Genomic DNA, 15,879 nt, shown 5'->3' with positions numbered 1-15,879 from the left:
ATTACGGGGAGAAACAAAAAAGCACGATGATCTGGGTCAATGTTAACTGTTTGCTTCATTACGAGTTTCTCGTGTCGACGATACATCAAGGGTATGAAAGAAGGGTTCAAAGGCTTGAAGAAAGAGCGAAAATTGAAGAACGTAAAGGAGAAGATAATCAGCTTAACATGAACCAATTAAAACATAATAAAAAACCGTATCGTTTATAGAGACAAGAAAGAATATACGACTGGTGTTTCTTTGGTAACTTAATTGCCCTCCGTAACGAGGAAGACTAAATAGGCAGTAAGTATAAAAAGATTGATAATTTATAAAAGCATGGGACGATAAATCGTGTAAGATTTGGCCTGGTTTCCTCGCGGAAGCGTCTTACAATATAAAATTCATAGAGCACGGAACAGAGGCAAGAAAGGATCACGAGGAGAAACAAAATCGTTGAAAAGAAACTCTCTGTTTTATTAATCCTTCGTATACAGGATTTATCCAGTTCTTTAATTGCAATTCAAAAGTAAGCAAGTCTTCTGATACGTTCGAACAATAGGGCACAGTGTACATCTTATAATCCTTTAAAGTTTGATATTTCATGAAACAATTTCCCAAATGATTTCATAAAGAAATGCATCCTATCAATCGCGCTAAAGACTCTACTTAAAAAAATTAATAAATTAACGATATGAAAGAATTTTGATATTGATATACGTATAGAATATAAGTTCTCGTTTCTATGCTGAAGAATATTAAAAGTCTTCCACGTTTGTTAAAATAAAGAACAAAATTGAAGTATAAAAATTGAACGAATCACAACAAGTTTAGCTTTTCATTAAGTTCTTAATATAATTACACTTAATTAGAAAGTGTACGTAACAATTAATCACAAATCGGTCGTTCTCGCATTCAGATACCAAGAGTTGATTCCGTAAAGCGGTCACACGATTACTATATCAATTCTATTAATATACTTTCCATTATAAACAAACTCTCGTGACCGAGATGGCCTCAAGAATCAAGGTCACAGTGATGTCCTTTGACCCTGAAATTGCGGTCTCGTATAGGCGAAACTAGGCAGTTGATGTGAAAGTACAGAGAAATTTGCAATTTATGGACTATGCGCGAGCTCACGGTCGCCAGAGAAAACGAATCTCAACGACGAAACGCGATGTATGAAAAGTTTCCGTTTGTATCTTGTTCGTTCGCCTCGTTGCAGTTCTTTTGCTCGATAAGCTATCGTGCTTCCGTGCATTAAGATATTGTTGACCGGTTAATGTCATACTGCTGTATGCCAGTGCATATTATTGTATGACCTGAGTGATGATATTGTTCTGCTCGTTTATGAAATATTTTTTATGGGTCGTGGTATGGCTATTGTGGTTCCGTTATATTGTTCTATGTTAGTTTAAATTTTATGTAAATATAAATATCGTTATCGCGTATTATAATGATTTTATGATATCTTGTAAATTATTCGCGTTTGAACCACACAAAAAGAGTACATTATAAGAAACTTCCTAATTTTCATAGAGGAGTTTTAATATTCGATGCGTTGTCTATCTTATCTCACAAAAGTTATCTTTCTTCTTTGCTTTGCAATATGCATTTTAACGAACATGTATTTTATCGTGCTTTTTAAAATTCTAAAAGAATTGTTTGTCATAGCATGAAAATAATGTTATTGTTTTTTTAATCATTACACATTTGCATTTTCACTTACGTGATATTAAAATCATCCTTATAACATAAAGTAAAATTAAAATTAGATTATTCATGTAGATATACTTATCATGTTTTTCTCCTGTGATCTTCGTTCGTTAACTCTGTCAGGAGTGTGGAATTTGCGTGAAACTGAAAGCAAGTTGTAACAAGCTTTCCAGTTTTCTAAGAGAAGACTTTAATTTTGTCCAATCTATGCCCATTTAAAAGTAAAAAAGCTTTAAAATAAATAATAAAATAAAAATAGTAAATATATGATGCGGTGACCGTAGCAAAATTTATGGGAGCCCTTGTTCTGATATTATTTACAAAAACATGTATAATTAAATAGTGTTTTTGCGTTTTACAACTCGAATGTATTGACATTTACGCATTAAGAATTAAATAAACAATAAAAACAATTTATTCTATTTAATTGATACATCACTTGCGATTTTGTTTCAGAAATGTATGACTCATATAAATTCCTGCGACCCGAAATCGAATGTAAATTTCTAGCGGAATGAGCTCAATATTACGTCATCATCTCCATGGAGTGACTTTGAAACTATAAGTGTCTAGTAAGCAACTTGAAGTCTCAATTATGGTCAGATACAAATTACGTGCATTTACGTAGCTTACCGCATAATTATCATCCCTTTGATGCACAAAATTGTAATCAATCAATCACGATAATATAAAACACGATCGTGCGATTTTAAATACGCTTCTCCAGCAGCAAAGCCTATCGATAATCCTTAAATGCAGCGCTACAAAGCTTAAAAATTTCAGTTGAATTTACTGCCTAATAACAAGATTTATTAATATTAAAATCCATAATGAGGATTCCGCATCGTCAAATATAATACATCTTACGTAATGTATACCTGAACATGATACATAGTACATATAATGAACATTGTACCTAATGTCGATAAAACGTCCAGCTTGCTGTAATAAATAACAAACGTGATGTTTGAAAAAAGGAGAAGAGAAAGAGAAAAGAAAAAAGCACGAATGATTACAAGATCCAATTACATACCTCGATCACATCGTTTAATCCATGCGTTCATTTCGCGCAAATTAACGAGCCCACGTAAAATTCGCATCGTTGAACGCAACGTTCCATTTTCCGGCGAAACCGTTTCACAGTCGACATTGAAATTAATGATTTACTAACGGGCATCCGAGGCAACGGTTAATGCAAATTAGAGCACGGATAGCTCGACGCGCTAGACGTGAACGCAAATGCATTAAGGAAATTCGCTCATTATTATTCCACGGAGAAAAGGCTCACCGCGCGAAGGTCGCCTAAACAGCTACTTTTATTTTTACAGATCATCTTTAGAAGTCAATTAAAATCAAACAACGATAACACCGATAATTACACGCTTACAAATTGCCGTATTTTAATTTGAAAGACGGGGTTACGAGATTCATGGAACCCTTGTTTTTACGCCAGAACAATTTAATCGCTCACTTCGTTCTGTCGGATTACGATCGGCAATTCGATGCCTTTAAAGAAATAATTAAGTCCTGAATTTTAACGAATAGGTGTTCGTGATCGCACTTGCATGCACTCGCATGAGAGTGTAAAATTACATTCGACAATGTTTTCTCGGATGTGTAGAACCAGCTGGACGTTGAGAATAATTAGATGCAAGAAGAATATTATTCGTTGCGTTTAAATAGCCGCGCGTAAACGTAATTAGAAAACATATTTATCGCCAAAAGAGATGGAATATTGATTTGACACTTTCGTTTTAAATAAAAAATTAATTTTTGTTTCTGTTCTATGTTATGGCTGTAAAAAGATATAAAAAAAGGTATACTATTTATTTTCTATTTCTGAAATTACACTTCATTGCTGCAACTACTCTCTGTATACAGGGTCGATTATATAGATACTAAATTCGAAACTAATTATCGTGTCTTTAAACAATGAACCTAATTGAATCACGATATCGAAGGTTTATTTTATTATAGTAAACAACGATTGTACATTTTTAAATTTGCAGTAGATGTAATAATTCTGTATCTCGATACATATTTGTCAAGAATGATCGTTCCTCTTTTTACGAGATAAATAAGGAATGACCGATAAATCACGAATGACTTTGATAAAGGTTTCAAGACGTTCCATCGAGGCATTAGTCAAACTAATTTACATTCGAATGCAAACAGCGACGAGTGTGGCTAAAAGAGGTAACGTCCGTGAACGTGTGCAGCATATCGATGTAACTTTTTTACCTTTATGGAAATGCACTTGGAAACATCACTTTTAATATATTGTTAAGTTAAAAGTGAGTTGAGTAAAGACGAAACTGAACTATAACTAAATAAATATTTTCAATGAAATAATCGGAAAATGCAATTTTACATAAACCACCAAATATTATAATAATTTGTGATGTCACATGAGCTAAACGTCGTGTTTTGTACAATTGAGTTTTTAAATGACAAACAAATGGTTTATACCAAATATATGTATACTTTTTATAAATTTATAGTCGTTTGATATATGAGTGGCAATTTATTATTATTTGTTATTACTGTTAGGTGACAAAATTCGAATTATGTTCACTTGAGTAAACATAATTCTTTCTCTCTCTTTCAATTTCTCTATGATACACCTATGGTACCTTTACCAATATTTTACGTTCTTATAGTACTGCAGCAAGTGTGGCAACAATAACAAGTGCGGATTGTTTTTCCACGTAAATTGGGCTATTGATTTCCATCTGTCATATGAAGGAAAGAACTACAAAAAAAAAAGAGAAAAAAATATAATGGAAAGATAAATAAGAAACATAGAGATACTGCAATGAAGACGAATCACACGAGTTTTAGAATACTCAAACAAAAAAAAAAGTATTGATTTAAATATATTGAGATAAGCAGAATTTTTGATAAAATTCCAAATTTATACTACTTATATATATTTTTTCATTTTACGTCCTAAATACGATTTATTTTTATTTTTCAAGTATTTTAGTATCTACAGTTGCAACAGTTGCCTGGCCGTCACACGTTATACTAACCCAATTACAAAAAGAGCAGACAATTTATGCGAGCATTGAAACAATACTACTTTTTTAACAATGACAGATATTTACCTTTCCCTGTTGCAACAAAGAAATTCCTTAAACGTATAATAACCAGAGAAAAAAAAATTGTTAATTCTGAAATACGATATCCATCCCTAGTTTTCTCTACATTCTTACAAGAATCAGTTGAAGTATATTCCTTCGCGAAGAATGTTATCGTTCGCGAACTTTATAATTTTTGTTTCAATTATGGTTCCATGAAATTTTTTTCCACTCTCGCTTTGATTTCAATTAGAGAAAGGATTTTAGTATCGAAAAAAAATCATTAGCATACAACTCGAAATCATACTTGAATATTGATATTTTCCTCAAGTTTAAGAAATTTCCTAACGATAGTATCGATTCGATCGAAAATGAACCAAAGAATGCAGCAAGGTAAAGCACGCATTTCTCATGCTACTTTACACGCGTATTTTGAAAGTGTCACGATACAAAATAATTCAAAGAATTGCCAGAAGAATTAAAATTAGAACGTCAAGATCGTTGAAGAAGAATTTCAAATATAAAAATGAAAAGTTACAAGAATAATATTTGGCCATTGTCCTTTAGAATCTACTTTTTCGCTAATCTTACGCGTTTAAATAAATAATTCCTTTAAGATTCCAAACAACTTTTCGCTTCTTCCGAAAATTTTGTTCAAGCCGTGTCATGTTGAAAATACATGTACGATACGATATTTCTTTGCCTCTCTAATAGAACGTTTCAAACGTTAGCCAATAAAATATTTCAAGACCGAAAAGTGATTCGAAGTTTAGTATATACTTGTACGGTAGGTATATTTGAAAGGTAAAAACAAAACCTGGACATTAACGGACAACGTGCATTTCCAAGATGCACGCTATCATGGCATAATGACACGATAAAGCTCATACGTTTCCCTAAGTATCAATTTACATTGAAAATCATGCGCGATACACCAATAACGTTTCACTGGCGCTAGTAGAAAAAACCAACGAGAAGGAAGAAAACGAAATGTAATCCATAGTGCGATATAAGGCAAAATGACCAAGTGCGAAAAATCGCACTGTATTGCTTCGCAATTATGCAAGACGGCCAGCAATGCATGCACGTGTGTACATCACTTTACGTACCTATCCATGTCCATGGTCAACGTGTTACATATAGGACAGGTGCAGGAAATGCGTGTCTGTAGCCTCAAACTATTTCTTACCGGAACATGTACGTTGAGAAGTAAGAAATACGACCTGGACCAATCATAAATGATAAATCCATTATGCTTCACCGTGGAAATAAAGCTGCACTCTACTTATACATTTTTATTCTATTTGCAAAGTTTAATTTCACAATGATTTTCCGGTTGGTCATTTGTGAAATCGATTCCGAATAAAGAATTATGAATTATTCGACTGATTTATGTATCTACTTGCTTATTCGACTTTTTCATAGCAATTTATATTTACGGTATAACACGTTTAATTTCAGGCTTACCGTTCGCACACGGAAAATAGCTGGAGCCATCCGTAGCCTGGAAAACGATTTCTGTAAAACGATCGCGCTCAACTTAGTTGTCTCGTCGAGTTTGTTATGTAGCGCACACCGCAGCAACGGAAAGATGAAAAAAACTTGCCATGAACGGACGAAACCGTTTCCTAGATAACTGAGAAAATACACCGGCAATGGCCTCGTTACGAGCAACGACGATTTCTCGCGATCGCTTCCCGCATGCTTTGATCCCGATCAATCGTTTTTCTATTTGTCTCACGTCTTCGAGTAATTACTCGAGTCACAGCAGGAAGCATATAACGATATAATTGGTACATGTATTGTAAATTCTAACAGCACTTTCCACCTGACGAAAGAATGAATATTGATCGTTTTAATAATGTATGTGTTGGTTAAAAAGGATAATTTGTTACGCAAATTGTCAGTTGTTCGGTTAGCGCGAGATGAAATAACTTCGTGTCACTAAAATAATCATTTTCCTGCATAATTATTATTTTATACAACTAGGTAGAATTTCTTTCTTATGTAATGCGTTAACTGACCCATCTTTCAACCAAAAGCTCGTACAATCATAGAATTATATTTATATATTACACTTTGTATCTTAATATTCTCAATATTTTACATTTTATATTTGGCATTTTTTACGATCAAAGACGCAATTTTTGAAATTTTTCACAACTGCAATTTAAAGCACGTAACGATACTTCAATCTAAAGAGAAAATATCTACATTAATTGCGTCCGCTTGAAGAGATAAACTTCACCTTTCAATCTCTTTATTACTATGTGTTCCTTTTTCCCCTGTCACTTTCTCTTCTTCCATTAAAACAATTCTCATTGCCCAATTATAAGACTAAATTCGTTCCCACTTGACTGAGTAAGTAAACGTAAAAATTCGACGGAGACCACAGTAGACGTTAGACGCAACTGATAGAAACTGTTTCAGTGCATTAGTTTCTCTTCCTAATTGCACACTTCAATTCTCGAGTGTACTTCTCAACATAATGTTCGCTTTAAACCGAAACATAACAGGCATTCCATTCCTATGCAACAAAAGAGCGTTCACCGCGCCGAATGGATTTCTCTTTCGATACGCGAATTTTAATATCGTCGTTACTCAAGTTGCGTACGAAAATGCGTACGTATGTACGTACACACGGTTTTAAAGCACGCGTCGTAACAACTGCAACTTTCTTTCCTTCGTTTTCAACCGCGTATAACTCGCTGAAGTAACTTTCACGATTTGACAGTTTCGGAATGAAAATGAAGGAAACAAGTGCGATATTAATAATCGACGTTTCAAGGTTGACAGAGCACTCGAAAAGATATCCCGCGTCTCATTCATAGTCATTGCGGAAATTATGCAAATGATCCATGAAACACGACATACTAATTAACTAGATCGCTGGCAGAGAAAACCTTCTCACTTTCTTTTTGTCGTTGCTTCGTCCCGAGCATATTTTTCTTCTCTTTTGTAATTGGATCTAACGCGTGAATGATATTGGATTGGCAACTAAGTGATTACGGATTTTGTCATCAGGTGGACAAAATCCGCAATCACTTAGTTGCCAGCCCAATACATTACAGAAGATTTATCATCTGAACTACTCGTAGAAAATGCAGTTTGAATATACGAATTTTTATATTTTTACGTCTTCGTTCTTATATTGCTTTCTTTTCAGTAAGGATAACTTTGAGAGATTCAATCAAACGTTATAATCGCTAAAACTTTCAAAAAAGCATCTCTAGAAAAGCAATCTGTTCAAAGTATTGTAATTCTCCAAGTAAACTGCTAAATATAGATGTTGATATGATTGTAAATAATGAATTGGAAGAAGGAAAAGGATTATATTTGTCTGGAACTATCTTGTAAATGTTAATATTAAACAGGAAGAAAAACTTTTCAACGAAAATGTAAACAATAATTTCCCCGAGTTTCCATTTTCGACGCTCAACTTTTTTTTATGAAAAAAATTTTCTGTTAATTCGATTATCGATCGATAATATGTCGACAGTAATAATTTCCCAATAATCAATCGTCTCGTAATAATCGAGGATCCACTATACTACAATACATTAAGGAAGGATTTAAATTTCACAAAAATGTACAATTTTTGAAAAAATATGTTTTTTGTTGATTATGCTACTGCTTACTATTAATATTAATATTTGAATTCGTAGCTTAAAACAAGTCTAATTACCCATAATACATTAAAATAAATCGATCGTTCCGTTTTAATTCTAATCTTCAAATAAATCGAGATTCTACTCTGCTACACTGTACTATAGAATTCTACTGGTAGAAAAAAACACACTTATCTACTCAGGTATCATATGTAAGCAAGTTTTAGAGAAAGCGTGACAAATTCTTAAGACTCGCAATATAGAAATTAAATTCTCAATCGATATCATTTTATGATCATATAAATCAATAATGGTTACTTCGTTGTATGTAAAAAGACTGGCAGTTGGATATTCCTTTTTGTACAAAATAATCAATAATATCCATAATTTACTACCCGTTCTTGCCAGAACTTAAGTAGATAATGTATATGTATAAGATTTTATGCTCCACTTAAATCATTCGAGAGAAAATATTGTATATTTCGTTATAACACGATGAACAAAAAAGTAGGAATTTGGTGATCCGATAAGACTATTTGAAGACCGAACGACTGAACTCTTTTACGCCTGAATTCCTCCATCAAGGAAACAGTGAGTATGAGATTTGTGACAATATTTGTGATCATATACCGTTAGTACTGTGTTTGTCTGACTATAAATTCGAAAGTTCATGTATATTTAGTTATAATCTGTTCGAACTCGTTAAACAAATATAATAAATAATATATAAAATGCAACGATAACGGGAGAAACGTGTGATCGTTGTAAAGATTATAATTGTGCCCTATATTTCAACGAATTATGGCAATTCCTTAATTTTAGACCTCGTAAATCCTTATCTTTACAATTACGTAAATTTATTTATCCTAGATTTTTAAAAATCTGGTGTATTTGTTATTTTAAATAACGCGCGAACTAAGGCAATTGTGGAATGTTTTACGATTTTAAAATGTTTGAAATAAGAAAATAAGAAAGCGGCATTTATTGTGTAATAATCTATCACTAACATAACATATACAGGCACTTTTACAAGGATTAATATTGATAATTTTTATGCAAAATGTGAGAATGATTATGTATAGTGTCTATCATAGCACTATCATGTTTGTTACAGTGAATTGGAACAACCCGTTCATCACAGATTAGTTTTATCTGTTTTATCTTTACACTATATTACTATATTTTTACCTATACAATATTTATACTACGCTATATTTACCTGTTCTTACACTATATCTAATAATAAAATATGTTCTTATTGTAAATAATAATCGTCTCAGGTTTGTTCCTTCTTTCTTAACCAAGCACATTATTTACGTATGTATATATCTACTCATTTAAAATAAAAACTAAGCTAATAAAATAAAACTAAATTGATCTTAAAGCGTCACATATGTGTATCGCTATCAAACAAAATGTTAAATACTTGAAATATAATCTGACATCTATCAAAGCAAAATGTTAAAATTAAGCATTTATAGTATATTCAGGTACACTTAAATATTTAAGTATTTCTAGCATTGCACAATCAGTAGGTAAATTAAAGTATGCTCTATGAATATCCGGAACGTATCGAATCGCAGCGCGTAACTGCGAAACGAAACAGCATATCGAAATTGTTCATTCTGTAGCAGATTTGAAACAGATTTGAAAGAAATTTCTGCTGTGGAACTGTTCGTGTTACGCCAGACACGGTCAATCATCTATTTGTACATCCGGTAAAAGTCACGAGCATTGGTGCCATTGTCAAGCAAAATGAATATCCTTCTTTCATCAAACCTGAATAAATGTATGTACGAGTGAATCATAATGTCCAGCTTAGCTTCGAGTACTGTGTTGAATTTTTCATTGATATAGCCGTATTCTCTTAGATTTAACATGGTTTCCTCTCCTATAAATCATAAGACTCGTAATATTGCGAACAGTGAAATGTATAAGTGGTGAATGCACAGAAAACCGATTTTTTTAAATAACAAGTCCTTAAATTCTACGTTGATGTATCTTTAAAATCACATATTCGTCATCGTTGCATTTTTAACTTTTTCTTAATTTCTAAATATCTATTATTAAATAAAAATTCTTCTAAATCGATAAAAAAGTCTCCGATATTAATACAAACAGCAAAGATGCATGTATAAAGAGCAAATGTATATAATAAATAATAAAACACGTGCGAGTTTGCAAATAAGGCAAAGTTTTTTAACAAAATTGAAATTAACAGCCGGCAAATTTCACAAGAACGTAGCAACTGCTACTTCTAATCATTAATTTTCCACTAATTTGTATCACTGGCAAAATAATACTATATAATTACTACAAATCTGACGTTTCTTATTAACAATAAATAGCATGAGTATCTTTTTCCTAACTTATATATAATTCTCTTCTTCATAATACCCGTTAAGGTCACCAGAAATAATGGTACAAAACTACTTTTCAAACCATAAAATGATCAACCATTAACTAATGATCAACTCGATTAAACTAATCTTCCACATCCGAATAATTTCAAGCGACGAACACACTATCATTCACGTAATTCAAGGCCTCGCTTCCATGCAATTGAAAATCGATCGAAACGGGACAATGATCGTCTCGTAAAATTTGCGGAAGACCGTAATGAAACCGAACAATCAACGATCGTCTCGTAAAATTTGCGGAACATCGTAATGAAACCAAACGATCAACGATCGTCTCGTAAAATTTGCGGAAGATCGTAACGAAACAGAATGGATCTATACGCGCATAGTACAATCTCCTATGGTTAATTACATCAAAACTGGATCCTTTGAAAGTTCGACTGGCAACCTGTTGCTCGTGTTTCTGCGATCACTAACACTTACATTCTGCAATGAGTCTATATAGTATAGTATAAGATCTATAGTCATGAAATTCCTGCTTGCTTTTCTTGCGATATTTCACAGAAGCGTGATTGCATTCTTCTTCATATCATTGGTCGTGTTTATGGTTCGATGCATTGACCAACCACGTTTCGAAAAAAACATTCCACGAGTCCACTGCAATCTATTTTTTTCTAAATTTGCGACAGTTTCTTTTTTTTTAATCATTTATACGCGACCCAAATGCGCGCAACTGTTTGTAAGTGACGTGCAGAAGTTTCCAGCCAGACAGATTTTTTGCTATGTATTCCAAAAGATATCTGAAAGACTTGTGATTAATTTCTAGAATTTAGCTTATGTTTAATTGAGACACGATGGAGACAGATATAAATATAAAGAGTCGCTGCGATCCCTTACAAATTATAAGTTAATACGATACAAGTGAAATAATAAGTTTAAGATAATAAATATAAACATATACATGATTTTGTACAAACATTCTAAAATACTGCTCTATCATATTATCTCTTATATCGTCTATTTCCTTTAACTAAATACAAGTGAAAAATGAAAAATAATTTTCTTCCTCTATCTTTAAAAACAACCAGAAACTACGCATTTCAGATGAAACATACTTTAAAGTACATAGTTTTAGTTTGACAATGGTTATCTTTAAACAGAGTAAAAGTTTCAATTTAGTCAATAGAATCGGCGGATTTAAATTCAGTTAAATATATATGAAGTTGAAACATTACATAAATAAGCTGGAGCATTCAAGCATCATAGCATTTTTCAAATCATAAATAAGGATGAAATAAAAAGCTTTCTGACTTTATCATTGCAAAACGCATAACTACAAAATATTAATAATGATTTACGACCCGAGTCATACTAAAACTGTTACATTATCACGTAAGTAATGTATAGACATCTATAAAATAAAATGACACAGGAAACTTTTGAATATCCTGGTTTTCCAATTTTACAAGTAAAGTAAGGCGTGTTCATGAGTTATACCATGTTGATAAAAATCTGTTATGTATCGTTTTTAAAATATATAATGGAAAGCCTAACTGAGCAGAAATTTATACACGCCACTGTATAACCAAATGGCTCTACGCGATTCGTTCTATACAATAAAAAAATAGTTCTCAGCATTTTATTACATTTTCGCATAACTATACGAAATCCTGTCGAGTTTATACTCGACTCTTTACTGACGAACGAAAACCAAAGTACGTGCAAGCTGTATTTCCATGTAATCAGCATAAATACCCTTTCTCCCGACATAAATGTAAAACAAGATGTTCCTTTAGGGAACGTATGGACTGAAAATTAAGTAGCAAACGAAACTTTGAAGAATACTTAAGGGCGAGTAAAAGTGAAAATACAGAGCCAACAAGAGCTTTCTTCTGTTTTTCATATAACTCAAGGATGTAAATTCTCGAATATAAACTTGCAATGATTTTATAAATTATTCATAACTGCAGCACAGTGTAAACGCGCAACACGCAATAAAAGATCATATTCTTGCTCGAGCACGTGAGTTACCCACTTTCGTTAAGATTTAGGTCTTGTAAAACTCCGAATGGAATTTTCTTGCATTTCAAATAGGGGAGAAAAATTAGCATTGAATATTTAGGCGATTTATACGATGTCTAAATTTACCAATGCTTATTTTTGCTAGTTAGAGCTGTACGTGTAATAATATAAAATTTATTTCTACAATAAGGAAGAGCAAATAAGTATATACAAAAAGTAACGAAAATTTTCATATTGTGTAATAACGCGAAGAAATTTTAATTATAATTTAAAATTAACGATAATCTCTCAAGAGATACAACGATAAAAGTTACAGCTGAATTAAAATTTTTCTATAACAAATTCTTCAGAGTAATAATAGGTTCATATCGTCATAAAAGAAATTTTTATTCTTCTCACTCTACAACTTTAATCTATGGTTTTTAGAGATGCAAGTGTATCTTATCTTATTTCATTCATGTACATTTCCGTGATATCGCTTGGAGAAGGAAGTACAGGATGCTCCAAAAATGATAAGTGCAATAATCGCTACACTTTCACTACAATATCGTTACATTAAGAGATGATAGTAAACTACAAATAAAATACAGTGGAAATATCGTTGTAAAATCAATTCGAACGTAAATGAATTTACACGTGTTATTCACGACCGAACGTACACGTGTTATTCCCAAACGGATTCTTTTCAAAGTGTGGAATATCGACGTGATAGGCATTCGATTACAAAATCTACACACGTTACGTAAAAGCGCATAACGTGTAATGCGGGTCAAATTGCACACCGAAAATCGAGCACGTATGAATGCAACGGTACCCCTTTTAATATTTACGGAGCACGTTTCAGACGGATGTCACTAGACATTTCCTACGAGTCTAAATTATTCGAAAGTCTAGCACAAATATGCATCAACGACAGGCACGAAATAATTTAAAACGCTGGGGATACGCGATACAAACGCTCCAACCGAACTGTTCCGAAAGAAAAATACAAATCATGAGAAACGAACTTATTACGAAACTTCTAAAAATATTTCTTCCCTAGATGGAAAATTAAATATGGCGCTATATAAATCTGATGTAAACGTGATTTTAATACAACTATATGAACAGGGATATTAAAACTACCGACCAAATGAAATATGAAATATTATATACATATTACACATGTATGTATTCCTGTATAATATGACATTCTCACTGGGCAGAAAAATATGTCACAAGATATACGAACTAGGACATTTGATTTATAGAAGATATGAAATAATGAATGCAGATATGAAATTTGTATGAAACGAAAAGATGTATTACGAAATATTTGAATAAATAGATCCATGTGAATCTGACGTGAATCTGATATGAATCTGGTATATGTAGACGAAAACTTGTTTGATGTATGTACGTTAGAAATGAACGAATAATAACATAAAGTTTCTCCTACGTGCAGAGTTACATGACAAAATAATGGACTGAATAGTTCTATATGATCTCTAACAAGAAAAGAAGTTTCTATTAGACGATATATATATGTATCACAGAACATTTTGAATGATCGAACGTCCAACATCCAAAGCATCTTACAGACGTAGAATATCGACACGACGAAAAGATCGATAAAGTATTCGATTGAAGTACTTGAAAAATTTCATACATATTTATCAGGAGAAAGAAACGTGACGCGAAGTCTCGCGATAACAGAAACGAAGCAAACCTGCGAGGGAGAGCGCGCGCGGAAATATTGGCCCATCACTACCTGTTGCAGAGGACTATAGTAGAAACACAGCAGGATCCCGGAGAGGTTCACATTCTAGAAAGGGGGGCCAGGGAGGAAGAGAGACATGCGCCGGCACGCATCGTTTAGAAGTGAAAAGAACCATTTTTGAGGCCCCGACTGGATTCGGATGCCTGAACCCTTCAAAGGAGCGTATTGTTCGTGGGCGAACACGCAGCACACTCCAGCCCACCGTAAGGTAATATCTATGAGGGACAGTCACGTACAGCCCTAACCTAACCTCAAATTCGCGGGATCGTTGTAGAAAAACAGTGGCACTCACCTCGACGTTCGTTCTTCCCGCGTTATTTCCCGTGCGTAACAGCGTCTTCTTCATTCATCGAACGCGACGTTTCACAGAAATCACCGCACCACGCTCGTGTCAAAACACTCCGGTACACTCGCGTCACCGCGGCGCATAATTTCCACTGTTTGAAAAGCTCGCGGCTAAAAGCACGCAGGAATTCACCGTTCCCTCGATCGGTCGTCCCTCGCCACTCGCACACGCTTTCAAAGACACGAAACCGCGCGCTTGTTTCGTTCACGTGGCTCGGTACAGACCTCAGATAAATTCGAAACGCGATCTCAACGACAACTTCGACTACGCTTCCAAACGTAGAGATGAATGTGACAGAAACACTAACTAACCGATGTGTTGCCGTTTGACCTGTCTCTGAACTGACCAATCGTCTTGCAGGTAGTACGATACGATGTTTCTCACTGAATGGTGGGGGAGAAAACAAGAGGGAAAAAGACCACCTGACGCGCAACCTTTTGGGGTCTGGTAAAAGATCCAATGGGGACCGGAGGGGGTCCTTTGCTGGGTACTTGGGACGTACGTGTTCTTAACCAATGGTCGGTAAAGTAACATGCGTTTTATTTTTGATCTTTGAAAAAATTACTTCGTATCTGAACAAAAAATGCAAAAGGAAACATGTTTTTAAAGATATTGATAGTGATAATGTTTTAGAAATGAAATAACATATTAGAAATAATAAACATCGCAAGCTTAGAATATAAAAGCTTTGCTAATCAAGTATATATGTACATACGTGGCGTATTGTATTATAAACAAATGACAGAATAAATATATCAAAAATTCTAGTTTGTTCGTCATCTGGGCACAGACGAGATTCTCTTGTCATTTTGGTGTGACATACGACAGTATCGACTCAGTCTAGAATGAGATTGCAACGCTAACAGTGGTCAATTTCTACAATATTTATTCTTCTTTATGCTTATAGACCGAGTAATTTTTTTCTAACAGTAAATATTATAACAGGAGGATAAGAATAAACCGTAGAAATAGTAAAAAAGGTTGGTTTAGATATTTGTATCCGACTTAT

At 33.5% G+C, this 15,879-nt stretch overlaps 1 protein-coding gene across 1 annotated transcript in view; it reads right to left on the bottom strand.

The window, feature by feature from the left end:
* The window catches only part of LOC117155847 (uncharacterized), a 149,215-nt gene extending 133,977 nt beyond the window's left edge, over positions 1–15,238 (bottom strand). The window contains exon 1 of the mRNA XM_076620675.1: positions 14,817–15,238. The gene's annotated coding sequence lies outside the window, so the exon portion shown is untranslated. The remainder of the gene's footprint in view (positions 1–14,816) is intronic.
* Between the last annotated feature and the right edge of the window lie 641 nt (positions 15,239–15,879).

The sequence above is a fragment of the Bombus vancouverensis genome, chromosome 8, assembly GCF_051014615.1.
Source record: "Bombus vancouverensis nearcticus chromosome 8, iyBomVanc1_principal, whole genome shotgun sequence".
NCBI lineage: Eukaryota > Metazoa > Arthropoda > Insecta > Hymenoptera > Apidae > Bombus > Bombus vancouverensis.
Note: the sequence above shows the minus strand (reverse complement) of the source record. Positions and strands in the feature narration are given on the sequence as shown.